The sequence below is a fragment of the Perognathus longimembris genome, chromosome 16 (assembly GCF_023159225.1).
Source record: "Perognathus longimembris pacificus isolate PPM17 chromosome 16, ASM2315922v1, whole genome shotgun sequence".
Lineage (NCBI taxonomy): Eukaryota > Metazoa > Chordata > Mammalia > Rodentia > Heteromyidae > Perognathus > Perognathus longimembris.
Window position 1 is genome coordinate 11,033,368 of NC_063176.1, and position 21,300 is coordinate 11,054,667.

The 21,300-nt window shown below is 35.9% G+C and overlaps 1 protein-coding gene across 1 annotated transcript in view; it reads left to right on the forward strand.

The window, feature by feature from the left end:
- Window positions 1–573: 573 nt before the first annotated feature.
- The window catches only part of Fstl5 (follistatin like 5), a 279,651-nt gene continuing 258,924 nt past the window's right edge, over window positions 574–21,300 (forward strand). The window contains exon 1 of the mRNA XM_048364572.1: window positions 574–647. The gene's annotated coding sequence lies outside the window, so the exon portion shown is untranslated. The remainder of the gene's footprint in view (window positions 648–21,300) is intronic.

The following is a 21,300-nucleotide window of genomic DNA, read 5'->3' on the forward strand; positions in this document are numbered from 1 at the left end:
CAGGATGCCGGTTGCAGGGGGCGGGGGGGTTGCAATCCCCCCCCTCGCCGGGCCTCACTCGCCGCGGGAGCCACGCCCCCCCGCCCCGCCCTCCCGCCGCGCCCGCCCCACCCCCTCAGCCCCCGTGGACGCCGCCTCGGCGCGCGGCCCCTCACGTCCCCCCGCGGGGTGGAGAGGCACGGCAGTGACGTCAGGCGGCGGGGGCGGGGCCGCCCGCGTGGAGTGACGGCCGCGTTCAGTCACCGAGAGGAAGCCGGGCAAGTGCAGAGGCAGAGAGCTGTCCGCCGCCCGGCGTGCTGAACCCCGCGCACCGCCCCCGCCACCGCCCCGCCGGCTCGGGCCCCGGGCGGCCACGCCCTCTCGCACCCTCCGGGCCTCCGGGGGACCCCGCCTCGCCCGCGGGACCCCATTAACTCGACCCGAGGAGTGCCGCGTCCGACGGGAGGGAGTCCTCGGCGTGCAACCCGTGCTCGTGCAGGCGTGACTTTGGAGATTTCCATAGTTTTAAAACAAACTATTTTGATTTTCTTTTTTATTTTTTAAACAAGCGAACCCCGTCTTGATACAGTCTCCTCTTCGTAACCTGTGATTCGTATATCCTCATCGTTTAGGGAATCTTTCCGAGGGACTTTTTGACTTAAGAGAAGGTAAGAGGGGGGGAAAAAAAATACGTTGTTGTACATGATTGCGAGTGGGAGGGAAATGGACTGCCGTGAAAATAACACCAAGTCGAAATCATTCAAAATACGTTAAGCTCGTTGCTATCACTGGAAACTGAACTTTGGAAATGACTGCCAAAAATATTTCCATAATTGCCACTGACGTGATTATCTCCAGCATCGGTTGGCATTTGTGGATGATGATGTATAAAATCATAGAGAGGAAGTTGAGAGCTTTTTTTAAAAAAACAAAAATTTTGGTGAAGTTAATACCATCATGTTACATGTAGCTTTTTCAGCATCAATATTTTAGAGTAACACTTTCAACATGGCTCAGAATGAGGTTCATCCAATACAAGCCCCCAAATATGTTAACAAATGACATTACATCCACCAGTAAATTGTTTTAAGATAACGGGAATCTTTAACAACAACAACAACAAAAATATTGAATGGACTAGTATCTGGTTAATAAGTATCAGTTCTGATGTGTAGAGCGTAGACTGCAAGGTGAAGATCGCTCTTAACATGTTCTAGATGGAAAGAAGAGGAACAATTGTGTCAGGCTGGGTTCGTTCAGACGTGTTTTGATGCAGTTGATTCAAATTAAACTTGTAAAACTCATTTTGTGACAATTCCAAGGTCATGTGTATTTCCAAGTTGGGAATGGTTTATTCTTCTGTGTATGGAATATTAAATATCATCCCCTCCTGGCCCCCTCGGGTTAGAGGTGGATGTAAATGTGAACCTCTGATTTAATAACACAGTATTAGCTTGTATTATTGTCTCCACTGCTATTGGTAATTGAATGGAACTGGGAAGCGTGGGCTGAGAAAATGTCTCACTATTTTAGCAATGTTTAACCTCTTGCATGCTTAACAAAGAGCTTTTCTCTATTGAAGAGATTTTCTTATTAAGTCATGTTCCTTTTATCACCCAGCACTATATTCTCAATGTACATGGAGAACAAATTCAGTGTGACTAACCAGAAAACAGGACTATTCATAGTGAGCAATTATGAAATGATACAAGTTATCTGTGTTCCTTGTATTTCTTATTACTATTTGTGGCTTTAACAAGCACACTAGGGGTCTGATAAATAACATTACGATCCTTCATTTCGTTCATTCAGTGACATTGGATTAAGTATAAATGACTATTGAAAAACATGTTGGGCAGGGAGAGTTCAGATGATAACTAGCTGCCTTGTATTACTAGAATGGGTAAAATACCAAGCATTTTTTGCTTAACATTTGATAACATTTGACAAGAATTTTAGCTACAAAAGCATGCAATAAGCTAAATTAAAAGAATTTTTATGTTTCAAAATATCATTAAAAATTCTACTCTAGTTACATTACAGTTACTAGGATGAAGTTTAGCTTTCGAGCTGATGCCAAGTATTTCCTCCAAGTAAAGACTTTGATATATTTACATCACAGATCTACACTAGAGATTGGTACAAGAAATGGGTACTGCTGCAAGCACCAGTGGTCAATTGTACATTCCTTTAAGTTGTTCTCAATTTTCATCCGACACATATGTTCTTTGTGCAGTTAATACTAGTCATGTGATCACATGTTAAATACTCATAAAAATTACTAAATCTAAACCAATAGAAAGAGAAATACAAGCATATATAAAACACTCATCCTAAATGTTTATACCAAATAATCTCTCTTATGTCTCATTCTTTTCTACTATTCAGTTTTAACTTTTCTTTTCAAAATTATTTATATGGGCAAGTGGTCAGACTAGAATCACAACGTGAATTATGGTTTCGAACATTTTATGTAACTTGAGACTTTAGATTGAGACTTTATAACTGCTTTGAAAGGTAGTAAAATACATAATATTGTATTGACTCAAATGTATTTTGATATCTCACTGGCTTGTGCTTTCATAACTTCTGTTTATTTTACCTGTCTTTATTATTTAAGTGTGAACAGATAATTTGAACTACCAGCATTTGGTATTCTTTTAGATGATTTTTAGTCTTGTGGTACACTTGATCAAGAGACTGAACATTTAAGAGAGTAGGAGCATTTTTTCTTGATTTTCTCCACATTTAGCTTTTATATCTTTGTTGTCAGATGAAATTTAGTTCCCATAGAGAGCTGAATTTAGCATGTAAAGGAACTCCTTGGATGGAGAATCTGATTTCCAGTTGTTAACTTTGAAGACAGTTATGAAAAATAGTGAAATGTGATAAATCAGTAACTGTTGAACAAACAAGTGACTACTCATTGGGATTATCACATTTATCTAAAATCCAAAAGAATATTCAATACCACAACTGTAGAGAGCATAAAATATTAATTTATTTCATTATAGAGATTGGTAATGTAGCACTGCTTATTTCTTTTTTTTTTTTTTTTTTTTTTTTTTTTTTGGCCAGTCCTGGGCCTTGGACTCAGGGCCTGAGCACTGTCCCTGGCTTCTTCCCACTCAAGGCTAGCACTCTGCCACTTGAGCCACAGCGCCGCTTCTGGCCGTTTTCTGCATATGTGGTGCTGGGGAATCGAACCTAGGGCCTCGTGTATCCGAGGCAGGCACTCTTGCCACTAGGCTATATCCCCAGCCCAGCACTGCTTATTTCAAAAGGATGAACTTTGTCAAAGTGTGCATAGAAAAATTATTGAAATTATTTAATGGTATGTCACATGATATGCTCAAGCTGCTGTTTTACATAGTTGTTTCGATATTATCTTAAGGCATATGGATTATGCCACAATTTTTTAAAACAACGAAACTACTATCTAGAGTTCTTTTTTTCTTACAAAAAAGTTTCTATATGTTTTGTGAGATTTAAGATAAAAATGAATCAGTTGGAGTTTTCTGTTCTCAGCACTATTACTATTTTCCTTCTCTTAAATTTCTATTTACTACCATGAAACATAAATCAAGCAATAATAGACTAAAGCAATTCTGAAAGTTTAGAACATTTTTGTCAGTACTTTTTAGTGATAGTTAATTGCTCATTAAGAGTTTTCTTTGAATGGTGATTTCTTTAATTTGTAACGATCACTTGTCAATGAAACCTATAGACCTTGTCAGTTATGTACTATTTTTCTTTTATTTGTTTTGTTACATAATATATTGCAATTCTCAAAAGCTTGTTATGAGCTAAGAGGCTAGAAATACTGCTTCTTGTTGTTGGCACCATTGTAATAGCCAGGCGAGCAATTATCCTTTACCAAACAGATGTAATCACCTTTTGTTGCAACACCTTCAATACCCTTTGGGTATAGTCTACTTAAGGAGAGCTGTAGGGTTCACTGTGGAAGTATACTGATTTTCCAATTAAATTGGTAACTACATAAGGAAATAATCAGGATTGGGAATATGGTCTACTGGTTCGCCTCATACATGAAGCCCTGGGTTCGATTCCTCAGCACCACATATATAGAAAAAAACGGAAGTGGCACTGTAGCTCACAAGTGGTAGAGTGCTAGCCTTGAGCAAAAAGAAGCCAGGGACAGTGCTCAGTTCAAGCCACAGGACTGGAAAAGAACAACAACAACAACAACAACAAAAAGAAAGTAATCAGTTTTAATGTGTTTTAAATCACACTACTATTGAGGAAATCATGTTACTCTAATATACTGAACAGATTTTTTTTTGACAAACTCAAGGCTCCTATGGGTCTTAATATGAGCTTTTGAAATGGGAAGAATTAAAAGTAAGTTCTTGATATAATAAGAGAGAGACTATGCGAGAAATGCTCTGTGCATATAGAGTTTTGGAAGATTTTACTCTACAGTAAGTGTGCAAGGGTAGTAATCTTGTACATGAAAATTTAAGACATATTACTTGATAAAAATAATTCACATGAGAAAACTTAATGTACATTTCAGTATGATGTCTTGTAATTGTTTTTTTATTATGCAATAATATGACTTTATTTTCTTATTGTAAATGTGATGTACAGTTACGTAAGTCAGGTATTGAGTACATTTCTTTTTGAACAGTGTTATCCCCTCCCTCATTTTCTCCCAGTTTTTATTTGCTATTGTGGCTAATGTGCTTGAGCACGTATAATTTCTTGGCATGAAAATGTCCTTCAGAGACTTTGATACTGACTGGGAAGGGAACAGACAATTGGAAATGAAGATTTGCCAGGACCAAGGAATCAGAATGGATGTGTGCATATTGTCAAGTTGACAGTATTATGTAAAGTCTGAGAAAATATGTTCAATGATAAAGGATTTAAAAACTGTTGTCTAGGAACATATATTCAGAAGACCTAGGTTAACATCCTCACATATGATAAATAAGCTATAACTTTCATTGGAAAAAAGCCTGGATCTCCCTGTGGATAAATTATTCTTATTCCTCACACACCATGTTTACACATATAGATATATTGCAATGGAGGAGAACAATTTAACGCTGAACCTTCTTCCTTAAAAATCAAGTAATGAATATTATTTTAATGGGGCTTTTGGTGTCAAATAATATAAATCTCTAAAGCAACACAGTTTCATAGTGACTTGATTCACATATCAATACATATAATTACATCTATAAAAGACTGAGTATAATGTAAAATAAAAGACAGTATAATGTAGAAGATTTTGGAGTAACATTGAATGGCTTTTGTTTAATTCTATTAATTTCAGTTGTCTGTTAAGAAAAACTTACTTAGATGATATATTTCCTTTGTAAAGTAGCACCACATTAGTAATTAAAACATACTTCAGTAGCAATTAAAGTGCACACACCTTAACTACATTCCCCAAAGATGATGATGAAATGGAAATGATTTACCTTTCATCATTGGACCACTTCCACAAAGCACATTAGATACTGCTTTAATGAGCACGAAATTTCACATATTTTAATTCTAAAACCTCCAAACTAAAGTTTCTACATGAAAGGACAAGTGGCCTTATATCCTGGGTGATTATGTGCTTTTTTCCTCAAGTCTCAGGAACTTCCAGGGACCCAATATATTAGACTCTGATTTAACTCCTTTAGGAATAAAGAATTGAAACCATTATATTTCTAAAGAACCAGTAAGTTATTCCAGTAAACAATGACTAGTTCATTATGAAGTTCCTGTTGATATTTGAGTATTTGTTTTTGAGCCTTGTTCATCTCTGAAGAAAACGAGGACAGAAATAAAAGCTGTTAAAAGTATTAGTATGTACACATGTATATTTATTCTTGTGAGTCCATTTATTCATGCTACATCAACTAATATTTATATAACTCTATAAAGTTTGGTATTATCCTTATTTTAGAGACCAGAAAACAGAAATTCGCAGCAAACATCTCCACTGACTTGTCTTGTGTTCTCATAAATTGGGTTATCAGAAAATCAAATCATACTCACTAGTACATGTCTGGTAGCTCTGATTAGGCCCATTATCCACCTGGGCATGTCTTATTGAAAACCAAGGCTTGTATTTTTCGCTATGACACTCTCTTTAGTACACATGAATGTTTATCATTATTTCTTCAACACTTTTACTTTGTAAGGCATACTGATCTCATTTTATTTCATAATCCATTTAGTTACACAATTTGAAAATATGAGACCAAAGTTCTTAAAATTTTTCCTCTGTGTTTAATGTTTTTAGGATGCTATATTGTTTGATCTCATAGACTAGTTGGTAGTAACCAAGTTGTCTTTTGTACCTGAAACAGAATATACTCAAGTAGGACAGTTGGGTTCTAAGAGGGCAATATTTTGTTTAGCTATTTTCTGAATGGGATGCCGAATTCAATTACAAATACATGGTGAATTTAAATCTACTCCAAGTAGTCAGCTTTTGTGTTAACTGTAAGTGCTACTCACACACCTTCAGACAAGTCAGCTGTCAAGATTTTGAATAGTTCTCAAAATGAAATAAAATAATAAAATAAAATCATTAACCTTGCCCAAACAGGTAGTTTACTGTTTAGTGAACATTAAGGACTTTAATATATACTATCAAGTTCTTTTGCAGTAAAAAGAAATATTGACAACTAGTTGCTACTTTTTATTCCTATAAAAATTTTAAGTTGACTAAGTAGGGAATAGGATACCTCATGTGGTGGTGATTATAGCAAAGCTCCAGATGAACCAGAGTTGCATCAAATCCCCAACTGAATCCTCATTATACAAGTTTATGAACGTCTTTCTAAATGGATCTCAAAGGAGTTAGTAAAGTTTGGTTTAATGGAGAAAAGTCTCCATTTCTATTGAAACATGATAGGGTATTTTAATTTAATATTTTACCGATTGGTTAGCAATAGCCAGTGTTTTACCTTTTAAATGGAGTATATAGAAAAGTCAGTAGTTTTGAATTTTGTGCACTATTGTGTCTACTATTCATTTAATTGACTGCTATTTCCATGAAGCCCTGTAGGAAGCTCTTTTATGTCAGAGTTATTTTACAAATTTACAATTCTGACCCAACTTTGAATTCTGTATTTACAAAGATATATTGGTCTTTTTTCCTGTGGTCAGTTATTTGTGCATTTTTTCAGTGAACTTGATGTGAAAACTCACAGATAACTTCACTTATTTCATTTTGTTCTACACTGCATGTAGTAAGTTAACATAACTGGCCTGTATTCAGTTAAGATTTTCACATTAGAAGATTGTGTACATAGATCCTCTTTAGATCTCTATAGATTTTTTTTTTTTTTTGGCCAGTCCTGGGCCTTGGACTCAGGGCCTGAGCACTGTCCCTGGCTTCTTCTTGCTCAAGGCTAGCACTCTGCCACTTGAGCCACAGCGCCACTTCTGGCCATTTTCTGTATATGTGGTGCTGGGGAATCGAACCTAGGGCCTCATGTATACGAGGCAAGCACTCTTGCCACTAGGCCATATCCCCAGCCCTCTCTATAGATTTTGTTGTAGAAAATGCCATGCCAGTTTTACCCTAGATATCACAAATGCTAATTTTTGAATAAATGTGAATTTGCTTTGTATAGTTACACAAAAGTTACTTCAAATGTAATGAAAAAAAATTTTTTTGTTTTTAGGGTTACAGTATCTTGATTGCATGATATGCGTTTAAATTTGTAATACTATGTTTACTTTTTAGGGTCAACTTTTTGGCAAAAGTCAAAAGGCTTACATTATGAAAACATGATTAGTAACATTGTTACTAGTGATGGGTAATGTAATTGCTGATTATCAACTTCATTATTGAGAGGCACAAAGTAGATTTTACAAACTAACTCTTGGTATGTGTCTGTGATAGATTTATCAGGAAGAATTAACTGATAAGGAAGGGCTTTCCTAAATGTGGGTGTCACCTTCCCATTAGCAGAGGGTGCTCCAAAAAGAGAATGCCAGCTAGGGTGAGTGTTCTCTCTCTGCATTCTGACTACAGTCAGAGCTGTTCTGCTCTATCATTCTGATAATGATGGATGGAAACAATTAGTCAAAATAGCTCTTTCCTCCCTTAAATTATTCCTTTCAGATATTTGTTGCCATGATAGAAATTCTGACTAACACAGAAAATTGGTACCAGATGAGTGCAATTATTGCTATGACTAAACCTGACCATAAGGTTCTTTAACCTTTGAAACTGGTTCAGAGGAAGATTTTCAAATAGTTTAAAAAAATAATCTAGACAAAGTTTGGAATAGGCACTGATTACTAGTGGGAGATTAGAAGAGAAAAATGCTAATGAAAATGAAGACAGTTAAATACTTGTTTCAGATAGAACAAGGACTCCATGGAGAACTGCACAGAGGGCATATCTTTTGTCTAGGTTACATTTTTTTTCCTGTAGTCTAAGTCTTCCTTTGAGAGTCAATAAAAATGAGATGGGCGAATTAATATTGTGATAGTGATGGCTAGCTAACATTATGAGGAAATTTCAACTGAGCCCAACATTCAGGCTGGGCCTTGTTTATTTTTGAGTTACTTTAAGACAGGCTTACCAAAAAGCTAAATAGAGTTGGGTGTCTGTGGCTCATGCCTATAATCTTAGCTACTCAGGAGCCCAAGAGTTGAGGGTCATGATTCAAAGTAAGTTAGCCTGGGTAGGAAAGTGTATTAGACTCTTCTCTTCAGTTAACTACAGAAAATGCAAGAAGAGCTGAAAAGTTCAAGCCTTCAAGGCCCTCTACGAGAGCACCCCTCCTACCCATAAAAAAGCCAACTAGAAAGGCTTGAAAAGCTTGTAATTTGATATAGTGTATGGGATGATGCTACTACCTTACTCATTGCTGGAAGCCTTGTGTAAAATTAGGACAAGCAAGGGATCATTTCTAAAAAAACGTCAGTGCTGTTAAGAAGAAATCAATTTACATTCCCACCAACAATGAAGTAGGGTTCCCTTTTGGCCACATCCCCTCCAACAGTTGTTATTGTTAGTTTTCTTGATATATGACATTCTTACTGGGGTGAGATGGAATCTCAATGTTGTTTTGATTTGCATTTCTTTTATGGCCAGTGATGTAGAGCACTTTTTCATATGTCTCTTGGCCATTCTCATTTCCTCATCAGAGAAGTCTCTTTTTCAGTCTTTATGCCACTTGTTGAGGGGGCTATTTGTTCTTTGCGGCTTTGTTTTGGAGGAATGTAATTTTTTTTAGTTCTGCATATATTTTAGATGTGAGGCCTTTGTCCGTTGAATGGCCGGTAAAGATCTTTTCTCAATCTGTGGGCTTTCTGTTTATCTTGCAAGCTATGTCCTTTGCCCTGCAGAAGCTCTGCAGTTTGATGCAGACCAATGTTCATCGGAGCACAATTTGTCATAGCTATAATATGGAACTAACCCATATGCCCCTCAGTAGACGAATGGATCAGGAAAATGTGGTACATATACACAATGGAATTGTATGCCTCTATCAGAAAGAATGACATTGCCCTACTCATAAGGAAATGGAAGGATTTGGAAAAAAATTATACTGAGTGAAGTGAGCCAGACCCAAAGAAACATGGACTCTATGGTCTCCCTCAGAGGGAATAATTAGCACAGGTTTAGGCAAGCCACAGCAGAGGATCACAAGAGCCCAATAGCTATGCCCTTATGAATGCATAAGATAATGCTAAGTGAAATGAACTCCATGTTATGGAAAAGACTGTTATATCACTGTTGTAACTACTTTCAACATGCTATGTGTAACCGTAGCTTCTATTGTTGATGATCATCTTGTATCCCCTTCCTGTGGTTGTACCTGCACTATCACTGTATCTTATCTGAGTACATTGGAAACCATGTATACTGGTATTAGAACTAGGAAACTAAAGGTAATACCAAAATGGAGAGACACAGGGTAAAAAAGACAAATGACTACAAAAGCAATACTTGCAAAACTGTTTGGTGTAAATGAATTGAACAACTCATGGGGGGAAAGGGAAAAGGAAAGGGGGAGGGGAGAGGGGGAATGAGGGAGGAGGTAACAAACAGTACAAGAAATGTATCCAATGCCTAACATATGAAACTGTAATCTCTCTGTACATCAGTTTGATAATAAAAATTTAAATAAAAAAAGAAGAAATCAAGTATTTTGCCATAGGAAAATGGGAACAATGCTTTGAAGGCATGTCTGGAATTGAACAGATCACATACATGATAGGCTCAAGAGAAACTCACTTAAAGTGTGTGTGTGTGTGTGTGTGTGTGTGTGTGTGTGTACTGTTCCTGAGGCTTGAACTCAGGGTATGGGTAAAATCCCTAAGTTGTTTTTTTTTTTTTTGGTCAAAGGATAGCACTCTAGCACTTAAGCCACAACTCCACTTCCAGCTTTGTGCTGGTTAATTGGAGACAGGAATGTCTCAGACTTTCCTGCCTGGACTGGCTTCAATCTCTTATCCTCAGATCTTGGCCTGTTGAATAGTTAGGATTACAGGTGTAAGCATATGGTGCTTGGTTTTAAATTTCTGAATGGAGAATACCTGCATGTTTGGCATGGTCCGTTCAGGCAGCACTACCTAAGAAATTGTTTTTTCTATGATTTCTTTTGGCATAGTCAGAGTCTCAGACACTAAGAAGTTCCTGTAAGCATTTACGATTGATTAGGGGATGGACTTTTGTGTATGATATGAGGCTTATATCGCAGCCATGATAAGTTGTAGACTCATTGAGACTTCCACTTTGATTTCAAAGTGAGAGCCCAGAGGGTGGGCAACATACGGCAGAAGTCTTATTAAAACTTGCAATATTATTAAAACTTGCAATAATAATACAGTTGATGTTATTTCTTGAGAACTTATTGTATTCCAAATAAACATATTAGGTATACCTAATTACTCTTATATAGTTCTCAACTATTTCACATGAAGAACAGATTACAGCAGTTAAAACTGAAGTAAAGATGGTTTAAATAGTTTGAGTAACATTGGATAGCTAATAATTTCACAGTGAAACAACATTCATACAGTATACATGCCTAGCTGGAAATATTTATTTTTTAATCTTGAACATTTTATAAAGCTTTGGAGAAAAACAACAACCTTTTCTCAACTTTTCTTAGTACTGACATTTTTCTGCCTCATCATTTAGTTTGGCTCTATTTAATTATTTTAAACTAAAAGAATGGGGCTATTTCCCCATTATATGACAATGACAACAAAAACAAAATAAAACTCTTTGGGCCATGACTTTTTTTTCTATTATTTTAATAATTATGCTAAATTATTTCACTGCAAAGTTTCTTTAAGAAGCTGGCTCTACTAAAGTTTCTCTTTGTAGTTTCTTTCTTTTTTTTTTAAATTAAACTACCATTCTCTGACTTAATTTTCTATCAAAGTCACCAATGACCTACAGGTTAGTAAATACTTTAGTTTTTAGCTGTCCGTTTTTACCCCATTAAATGATTAGATTTACTGTAGTCAATTACCTCTCCAACATTCAAAGACATTCTTCCTGACCTTTTAGGAAATTACAATTTTATTTTCATCCTGACCACAGCAACTTCTTTTCATTTTACTTGGCAGGATCTTTTTTGCTTCACATCCCAAAATAAGATTGGTTTAGGTTTCCTAAATGCACCATTACTGAGATTCTAAACTGGTGATTCTTTATGGGGTAAGAGGTCTTCTGATACAGATTACTTCTTCTTTAATCCCTAATGCCAGTAGCACCTTCTTCTCTTATTTCAATAAGAAAAATGTCTCCAGATATTATTACTGAATATATGCTACAGGAAAAAAATAATTTTAGCTGATGGCCCACTGCTCTAAATGGACAAACTAGTCTGGAAACATTCCTTTATCCAACCTGGGTACATTTCTTTTGCCCTCCTAAGTTCATAGCTTTTCAATGTCTACATTTAGTTCTGAACCTTTCTTATTAGCCTCAGCCTTCTGTATCTGGTCATGTCTGCATTTGACTATCCATGATGTCACTTTAACTAGGTGACACACTTCTGTCAACTTTTTAGAGTAATCTTTACTTCTGATTTTTCTATTTTCATCCTTTTCCTTATGTCAATATATCACATGTCAGTACTTTTTTTTTTTGGCCAGTCCTGGGCCTTGGACTCAGGGCCTGAGCACTGTCCCTGGCGTCCTTTTGCTCAAGGCTAGCACTCTGCCACTTGAGCCACAACGCCCCTTCTGGCCGTTTTCTGTATACGTGGTGCTGGGAATTGAACCCAGGGCCTCATGTATACGAGGCAAGCTCTCTTGCCACTAGGCCATATCCCCAGCCCCAGTACTTTTTATTTTAATATATTAACACGTAAATCTACAGTACATACATTAATAAGTGTGTTTAAATATGTGATGTGTATATGTGTGTGTTATCAATGTATCTATGGATTTACCTATCATTTCCCAGAGATTTATAACATCACAACCCCTTTCTTGAAGAAGTTACCATTATTTCTCTTTGGGTATGTTTCTCTGAATACTAATCTCCTTGCTTTCATCTATTAACTTAATGGATTATACATTTGACAGTCTGAGTGATTTGATTAATTTCTAAATTGGGTTATGTCATTCCTGTGACAGATTCTCTGGTGATATCCCATTTTTATTAAGATACAAGCTACTGTTATTTAAGTGACTTGCAATGGCTTACTCAAGTTGTTCACCACTACCCCAGTTAGATCTGTGAGCTTTCTGAGGTCTTTCATTGCATTCCAAATTTTCTTTCTGTAACCATTTCAAATAGAAAAATAGATTTTGGTTTTCTTACCCACCACATTGGTGATGATATCTGAGCTATTTCTGGCTTTTTATCATTTAAAAATGTGATTACAAATGTCTCTCTAGCTATTCCATCATCACATTTATGAGAATTTCCCTAGGAGTAGATTTACTATGAATGAATGTTCACCCTAGTAATCATGCTAAACAGTTATCTGAAATGATGGCCTCAATATACACCTTTATCAACAGTGACCAGATTCCTGGTCACTGTCACTAATATTGATATCAGTAGGATTTTTAAAATCACCAAGATATTTCTTACATATACTTTCATAGAAATAGTAAAAGTGAAAATACTTCTATAATATATAAATATATATAAATATATAAATACTTCTATAATATATCTCAAAAAGAATTTTGAAATCCTCAAAAAATAAAGTAAAATTCTACAAAGAAGACAGTCTTGATTTAATGACAGTCTTACTTTTGTGACAATAAAATTTTTAGTCTTTTATTTTATGACTCATGGGTTTTTCTGTTCCATTTGAAAATTCCTTACCCAGATGTAATTCTCTTGTATAATATTTGAGTCTTACAATGCACATTTCATAGTTAAATAGTAGTGGTAAATAGTAGGGTTTAAAAATATAATGCAGGAATTAATTTCATTTTTATACAGCTATTCAATTTTTCTGTTGCACTTAGTCAAGAAATGGAATTCATATTTTATTATCTGTTTGGATGGACAAAAATAGAGCTTTATGTATTCTTTATGCATGCTGCATCTATCTTTGTTCCAGTGATGAATATATATATTAAATATAGTAATATATTAAATATACTAAATTACTATATATAAAATATAGTATATATTAAGTATAGTAATGTAACATATTTATATATCATTAAATATAATATGTTTAATTATACATTCTATGGTGTATTCTATATTCAATTTCTTATTTTCTTTCTTCTTTCATTTTTTCACATATTATTGTTGATGTCTTATTAAATGAATTACATCTGAATAGAAGGACATGAACTGAAGCATCAGTGGCACTGCACTTTAGTCAATAAAAGGAAGCAAGTGAAATACCAATCAAATCAACGCTATTTAATTTAATGTTCTTTCTTAGAATGCAGAAGAGTTCCTTTCAGCACCTAATACCTTCCTCAAAATTTAGACTAGAGCTATATCATACAACTTCATTCATTATTTAGTACATTAAAGAATGAGAGTGTCTACGTTATAAATTTATGGCCAGAATGTATGTATATTTTTGCATACATACATAGACACACTAACCACTTCTTCTTGCCTAATACTATCAAAAAAATAGTAAAAAGTTGAGTATGGTGCAAGTTCCTCTGTGTACTTCCTGGGACACAATGTCCCAGGGGATCAGAGATTGCCAGATTATTCATGTAATGAAATTTGTTTCAAATTTGCAATTAACACTAAATACAGTTTTCCTCCTTTCTTTGTAGTTTAGTAGAAACAGGGATAGAGTGCAGGACCTTTAGGATGCTAGTAAGGTTTTCACCAATATCTGAACTACCCAGCCCTAAATTGTGTTGTTCTCAAAATGTATGTTTATTTACTCAGTTAAAAAATACTATAGTTGGTGTTGAATTCCTTATTATACACCACCTAGTAAAAGTTAACAATATCTCTGTTAAGCAAGAATAAATGGTGGATACATTGATGTTCCCCTAGATATTATTTATATATGCTTTTAGTTGCAAATATATAGATATTGTCATTGTTACTGTAAGTTTTACTGTGAATTTGTCCTAGAAAATCTATTCCGTTAATCATTTCCAGGATATTTATTGTGGCAATTTTGGAAGTATTCATTATGCAAAAATGGCAAACACCAAACCAGGAACAGCATCTTTCAAAACATATTAATGTAGTGAGAAAAAGAAGTTATAAAGTGCTTAGGGAGGTAATTTTTGAGGTGCAGTGTGGGAAGAAGGCATATGAAAACTGTAGACACTTGTTTTAAGTTATACATTCAAAAAAGAATGAAATACATCAAAATGTTAGATTATATTGCTTCTAGATACAGGCTACAGGATTAAAAATAAATTATATCTTCCCCATCAACAATTTTTCTCACATATATTTTTAATTATCTACTATGAATATATGAGCTTTTTATAAAAAGAAAAACTGGCATTTATTATGCAAAATTAAAAATACTTTTAAAAATTAATTGTGGTGTCTTAAGTATAAATATAATGGAAGTGTGCTATTAGTAGATTAATAACATGAAATTCAAAAGAGTTGAACAAAATTCTCCTAGACAATACCAAAAAGGACGAAATCTTTGTAATATCTCATTGCAGGCTTCTTTATTCTGATTAGTACCATCAAGTTCTAATTAATAATAAATATATAATAAAAATTTGACTTGTACTCTGCTTTACAATTTGGTATCTTTGCTAAGAGCTCATAAACATTTTCTAAATATGGAAGGCAAATATGAATTTATGTAGCTTCTAAGCTGGCAATGCTAATACTTTCAAACACAGAATAACTTCATTTTCTACCAGTTTAGCAGCAGACTGGATTATGTACATGAACTCTTCAGGAAATATAGGAATCTAGTTAACAAAGCAAGAACAACTGCCTGGCTGATTGTATAAGTTTTGCATGTTAACACGACTGGTGGGAAGTAGCCATTCCCTGAGATTGAACTCTGAACATTCATGAGAAAGTGAGATCAGGTGCCATGATTTAGTGCTATTAATGAACTCAGAGGACTGTGGCAGAGAATACCTGTGATTTCCCTTGTCCCTGGTATGTGGAGAAGAGACTGGAATTACAGTCTCCAGTAGATAAATGAGATTTAAAGTGTTAATTTATTTCAGTGTTATTGCCTTCTTTGAAACTATAGCCTATAAAACAATGAGCTGCTCAGTTGTTGTTCTCATATCACTACTTTCTACAAGCAAATTAAGACATGTTAGAAGCATTTACAGGTGGTGTCCCATGTCATTTTATTGAAAACATTGTACAATTTCTAGTCTTTTACCAGTCATCCAATTCTGGGTTATTGGCATCTTCTTTGAGCAGTTGGAGAAGACATTTTAAAAACGATTATGCTGAATGATTAAGGACACCTCTAGGACCCTGTGACCATTATTATTCTCACCTAGTACATTTCCATAAAGTCCCCATATTTTCAGATATAAGCTATCCTTAAATTTTACAAGATTATTACTATTTCTCAACATTTTGCTATGTACTAGCCCTGAGGCAGACATTAATGAATGTGTAGTAAATAGAGAGAGTAAAGGAATAGGTATAGATTGGAAATCAGAACTTTGGACCTTAGGAAACCATGAAGATAATTATTCTGGATCCAAAGTTAACAGAAAACCACCAAAACTCTGTCAGTGATTTACCAATATACAAAGTTAGAACAGGTCACACATGCAACAGCTCCTTAGTTTTATAGGACACTAGGTAGGAGGACATTCCGTAGAGGCTAAATCCAGTCAAACATGAGAAACCGTATCTGAAAAAGCTGGTGGATCATGAAATTAATCCTAGCAACTTGGGAGGCTGAAATTGAAGAATCAAACCTAGCCAGGTCAGAAAAATCCCTGTGAGAATCTTGCTTCCAATTAACAACTCAAGAACCAGAAGTGGAGCTGTTGCCCAAAGGGCTAGAACACTAGCCTTGAGCAGAAGAGCTCAGGGACTGCTCCTAGACCTTGAGTTCAAGTCTCACAAGTGATTTAACAAACAGCAATCAAACAAATAAATAAAAACTCAAGGAGCTCAGGGCTTCAATAGCCAGCTTCTGCCTCCAAGTGTGAGGACCTGAGTTCCAACTTCAATACCATGAAAGAGAGAAGGATAAGGACAAAGAAAAGTGGGGAGGAGAAAAAGTGGTGAGGTTTATGCATATGTCTCAAAGAGAGAGAAGTATTGGGAAGTAAAGGAAAAACAGGAGAGGGGAGATAAGAAGAGGGACAAAAAGAAGAGGGAAGCGAGGTATATGATGCACCAAGGAACAGAGAAAAAGAGAAAGGGAAATAGAACATATGGAGCCATAGCCCTTGGGAGACAACTAATAAGTGACTTTTCTGTTTGGTGAGCTATAAAAGGCCCTGAATAGGAATCATGGTAGCTGAAGTTTTAGGGTGACATAGTAACTCATTCTGTGGGTGATTTTAGGGATATATTGTTCTCCTTCAGCTGTTTACTTTAGATGTGATGCTTGTTATTCCTTTAAATTTCAGCATTACTTTGAACCACTTACATTGAGAAAAACCCCAACACCTATGAAAATGTAAGATTCTGAAAAACGATTGGAATTTCACTGCCATCATTTCTCATCTACACTTTGGGGTGGTTTGAAACAATTTCTTATGATAATGTCAGATTTAAAATGAGTTACAATCATTTAGTAGCACATAGGAATTTAGTTACACAAAGATTAACTAACTACCTTGGGAACCAAACGGCCTTCTCTTCTAAGGTGAGACTAGGCTCTCCCAGAGATCATAGAGAAAGCTCCTAAGAGAAATTTAACTACTTGTGATTTTCCTCAGTGTACTTTCCTATATATGCCTTTGGCAATTATTTCAAAGCTCATCTATATCATAGATGCCCTATGGCCTTACTCAGAGGGACAATTTTCATTGTAGCCATTTTAATGTTGCAAAAGATTTTATCTAAGGTTGGAAATATCGGATTTAAAAAGAAAAACCTCAAGTGTTCAGTACTTTGCAACTGATGAAAAATTGTGCTACTTACTATTAGTTTTCTGACCTTTAACTCTGTAAATGAATGTACTGAGCACTTAGAAATTCTGCCTGTTTTTGCTCATGTAGAGAACAAAAGCAATATGTAGCTAAGGGAATTCCTATTTTATAACATTCAATCAAAACCAATCACCCAGAAATATTCTGTCAGACCTTCCTGTGCAAGTTTTAGTTCATGGGAGCTGAAGTTTATACGCACTTTCACAGTTAGTGCAGTGAAGCTCGAAAGGGGTTGGCATGATTTGTATCCCAGTCACAATGATCAGAGGATCATCTTGAGTAGGTCTACAAGGCAGACACCTGAGTTTCATCTGAGATTCCTGGGATCAGAATCTCTATGATGGATGTAGGAACTTTAAAACACACTCTCTAACCCTAATTTTTCTTCACATTAAGTCTGAAAGTTGCAGACATGGTATAAAATCTGTCAATGTGAGAAGGCTGAGACAGGACCTCAAGGACTAAGAAAATCAGTGAGGTAGAAGCTGGTGTGTGGAAGACACGACCTCCACTCCAGAGTGAGGTCCTGACTCTCATTCTGATTCTTCTTGTGTCCTGCTAGCCCCAGGAATCCTCTCAGTACGATGTTCCTGTAGGTTCAGACACTTGTCAGGCGCTTGCCAGTCCCTTGGAATCATTTTATGTCATTGTAACACTTGATCACTATAATCCCTGTAAATAGAGTTCAAATGTTTAGCCAAATCTTCTGTGGAGGCATTTCTTCTAGAATGTGACTGCCCTTTGCAATGATGCTACACATGGTCAGTATTCAAGAAGGTCAGTGAACATTTTTTCCTACATAGTCAACAGTGACCACACTTTGAAACTCACAGGTTTTTATGTGGATCACTTCTACAAGCTGTTAGATAATATAAGTTTTTGTAGTTCCCACAAATAACAGCACATCCTATTACATTTCTTCAATATGAAATCATGTCTTGTGCTTATTCAAATAACTCACATGATATCTGAGATTCTAATTCTATTCAATTTAAGGATAACTGTAATAATAAATGCATTACACTTTATTTACATACATATAAATCTAGGACATTGTTAACACAGGAAAGACCCAATCTCAATTAACAAGTTTGGCATGATGATCAGAACATATGCAGTGACCATAATGCAAGTTGAGTTCTAATTGAAATGTTAAAATATTAAAATCTATATAACCGTAGAGCTTGAAAATGTGTCTCTCAAATAATGTGTTTTTATAAATTAATTCACTTTATTGTTATTGCAAAGGTATAACAATTACATGAGCCAGGTACTTTTAGTACAAATGTCTTCTGTTCCCTCATTCTTTCCCAGTACTTTCCTCTTGTCTCCACCCACGAGTTGTGTAGTTCACTTTCCTCAATGTCCAGTTCACTCCACTGCTGCACTTTTCACCTTTTTCCCTCAAGTTGTGTGCCCTTCCCCATCCTCATGTAGATATACACATGAATACACCACACATAAGAAAAAGAAGAAAGAATCATCATACACTAAAACCAAACCAAAACAAAAGACAACCTCCAAGAGAAGCAAAAACAACTCCAAGAGAAGGACACAGGAGAATTCTATTGTTGACATTCCATTTAAAGTTTTAGGTGAATTTCCTTTGGTGTGTGCCACGTGGCTACACTGGGTACACTTTGGTACACTGGGTATTGTATATATGCCTACCTGGTCTAGGGAAGGGAAAGAAAAACAAGGGTGTAAGATATCACAAGAAATGTACACACTGCCTCATTATGTAACTGTACTCCTTTTGCACACACCTTGTCAACAAAATTTAATTACTAAAAAATTTGGTGCTAAAAAAAAAGATTTAAAAAAGATCAATCTGCCTACCATGTGAGGGAGTAAAGGCAGTAATACCAGTTGGGAGGCTTTTGAAACGACACCTGCTGCTTACTTTTGGGTTCTCACACACTAGGTCCCATTCTGTGCATTTTACCTATTTTGTTTCACGTACCCCCTCTCTAAACAACAACAACAACAAAAAGACTTGTTTTCATATCTTGGAGTTTGTTTCAGTATGTATACTATTTTGTATAAATATGAAGAAGCATTTAAGGATTGTTCCTTTGTGTTTCTCTCCTAAGAATATTTTCTTATGATCTCATTGTGGATGAGTATCTAGAATTCTGTATAATTTGTCTTAACCCAGTGTGTTTTAGATCTAATTTCTGTATGTCAGAGAAAATATGTGCCAGTTGTCCCTCGGAGCTTGACTTACCTCACTTAACATGGCTTGTTCTAGTTCCATCCATTTCCCTGCAAATGACTTTTTTTTTTTCTTCTTTCTAATGGCTGTGTAAAATGCCATTGTGTATAGGTCCCACATATTTTGGATCCAGTCATCTATGGAGGGCCATCTGGGCTGTTTCCATATCTCAACTATTGTGAATAGTGAGGCATAGAACAGGAGTCCATATCATATCCTGGGTCCTGATGTTGAGGGTAGATGTCTAGGTTTGGTATGGCTGGTCATAGGGAAGGTCTGTTTCATTTTGTGAGGAGCCTTCAGACTGCTGGATGGAGTAATTGTACTAGTTTACATTCCCAAAAACAGTTCAGTAGGGTTCCTTTCCCCCCACATCCCCACCAACATTTGTTGCTGTTCAAATTCGCAATATTGGCTAATCTTTCTGGGATGAGTTGTTTTGATTTGCATGTCTTTTATGGCCAGGGATGATGAGCATTTCCTCATGTGTTTCTTTGCTATTCATATCCCTTCTTATGAGAAGTAGCTCCTTAGCTTCCTTGACCACTTATTGATTGGTTTATTAGGTTTGAGAGAGGTTAGTTTATTGAGCTCCTTGTGTACATTGGATATTAGGCCATTGTCAGACATATTGCTGGTAAGGATCTTTCCCAGTTGGTTGGCTGTCTTTCTAGGTTTGAGGTCATGTCAGGGATCTCTCCTGTTGTGTCCCTGGGACTTTATTCAAGAAATATCTGCCTGTATCTATAAGTTCTTATGTTTTTCTTACTCTTGCTCAGAGTAGTTTCAAAGATTCAGGTCTGACCTTGCGGTCTTTGATCCATGTTGAATTGATATTAGTGCATGGTAACAAATAGGGATCCACTTTTAGTTTTCTGCGTATGGCTGCCCTTTCCTATATCATTTGTTGAAAATGTTGTTTTTTACCGCATGTCTCTAGCTCATTTATCAGATAATTGTAAGTATGTGCTTTTATTTCTGGGTTTTCTAATCTGTACCATTGATCTCTAAATCTATTTTTGTGCCAGTAACAAGCTGTCATAGTTATTATGACTCTGTAGTGGTGGTTGAGTTCTGATACTGTGGTGTGATCCACATTGCATTTTTTTTTCAACATTTCTTGTTTTGCCTAGAGTTGCGTTGGCTGTTACAGGTCTTTTGTCGTTTTATATGAATTTTTGGACTATTTTCTGTCTTGGTAAAGAATGTCATTTGGATTTTGATGGATTGCATTGAATTTCTATATCATGTTTGGCAGTGTAGCCATTTTCACATTATTGTTTCTACCTATCCATGAACATGGGAGGTCTTTTCAATTCTTGGTGTACTTGGTGATTTCTTAAAATGTATTTATTGTCAAAGTAATGTACAAAGGAGTTACAGTTTCAGTACATTTCTTTTTTCTTTTTTTTACTGAGTACATATCTTATCCAACTTACTACCTCTTCCCTCACTTTCTCCCACCTTCTCCCCTCTCCCCTTCCCTCCCCTCTCCTGATCACTTGTACAGTTGGTTTACAGCATATAGTTTTGTAAGTATTGTTGTTGCACTGGTTCATCTTTTATCCTTTGTCTCTTCATTTTGATGTTCT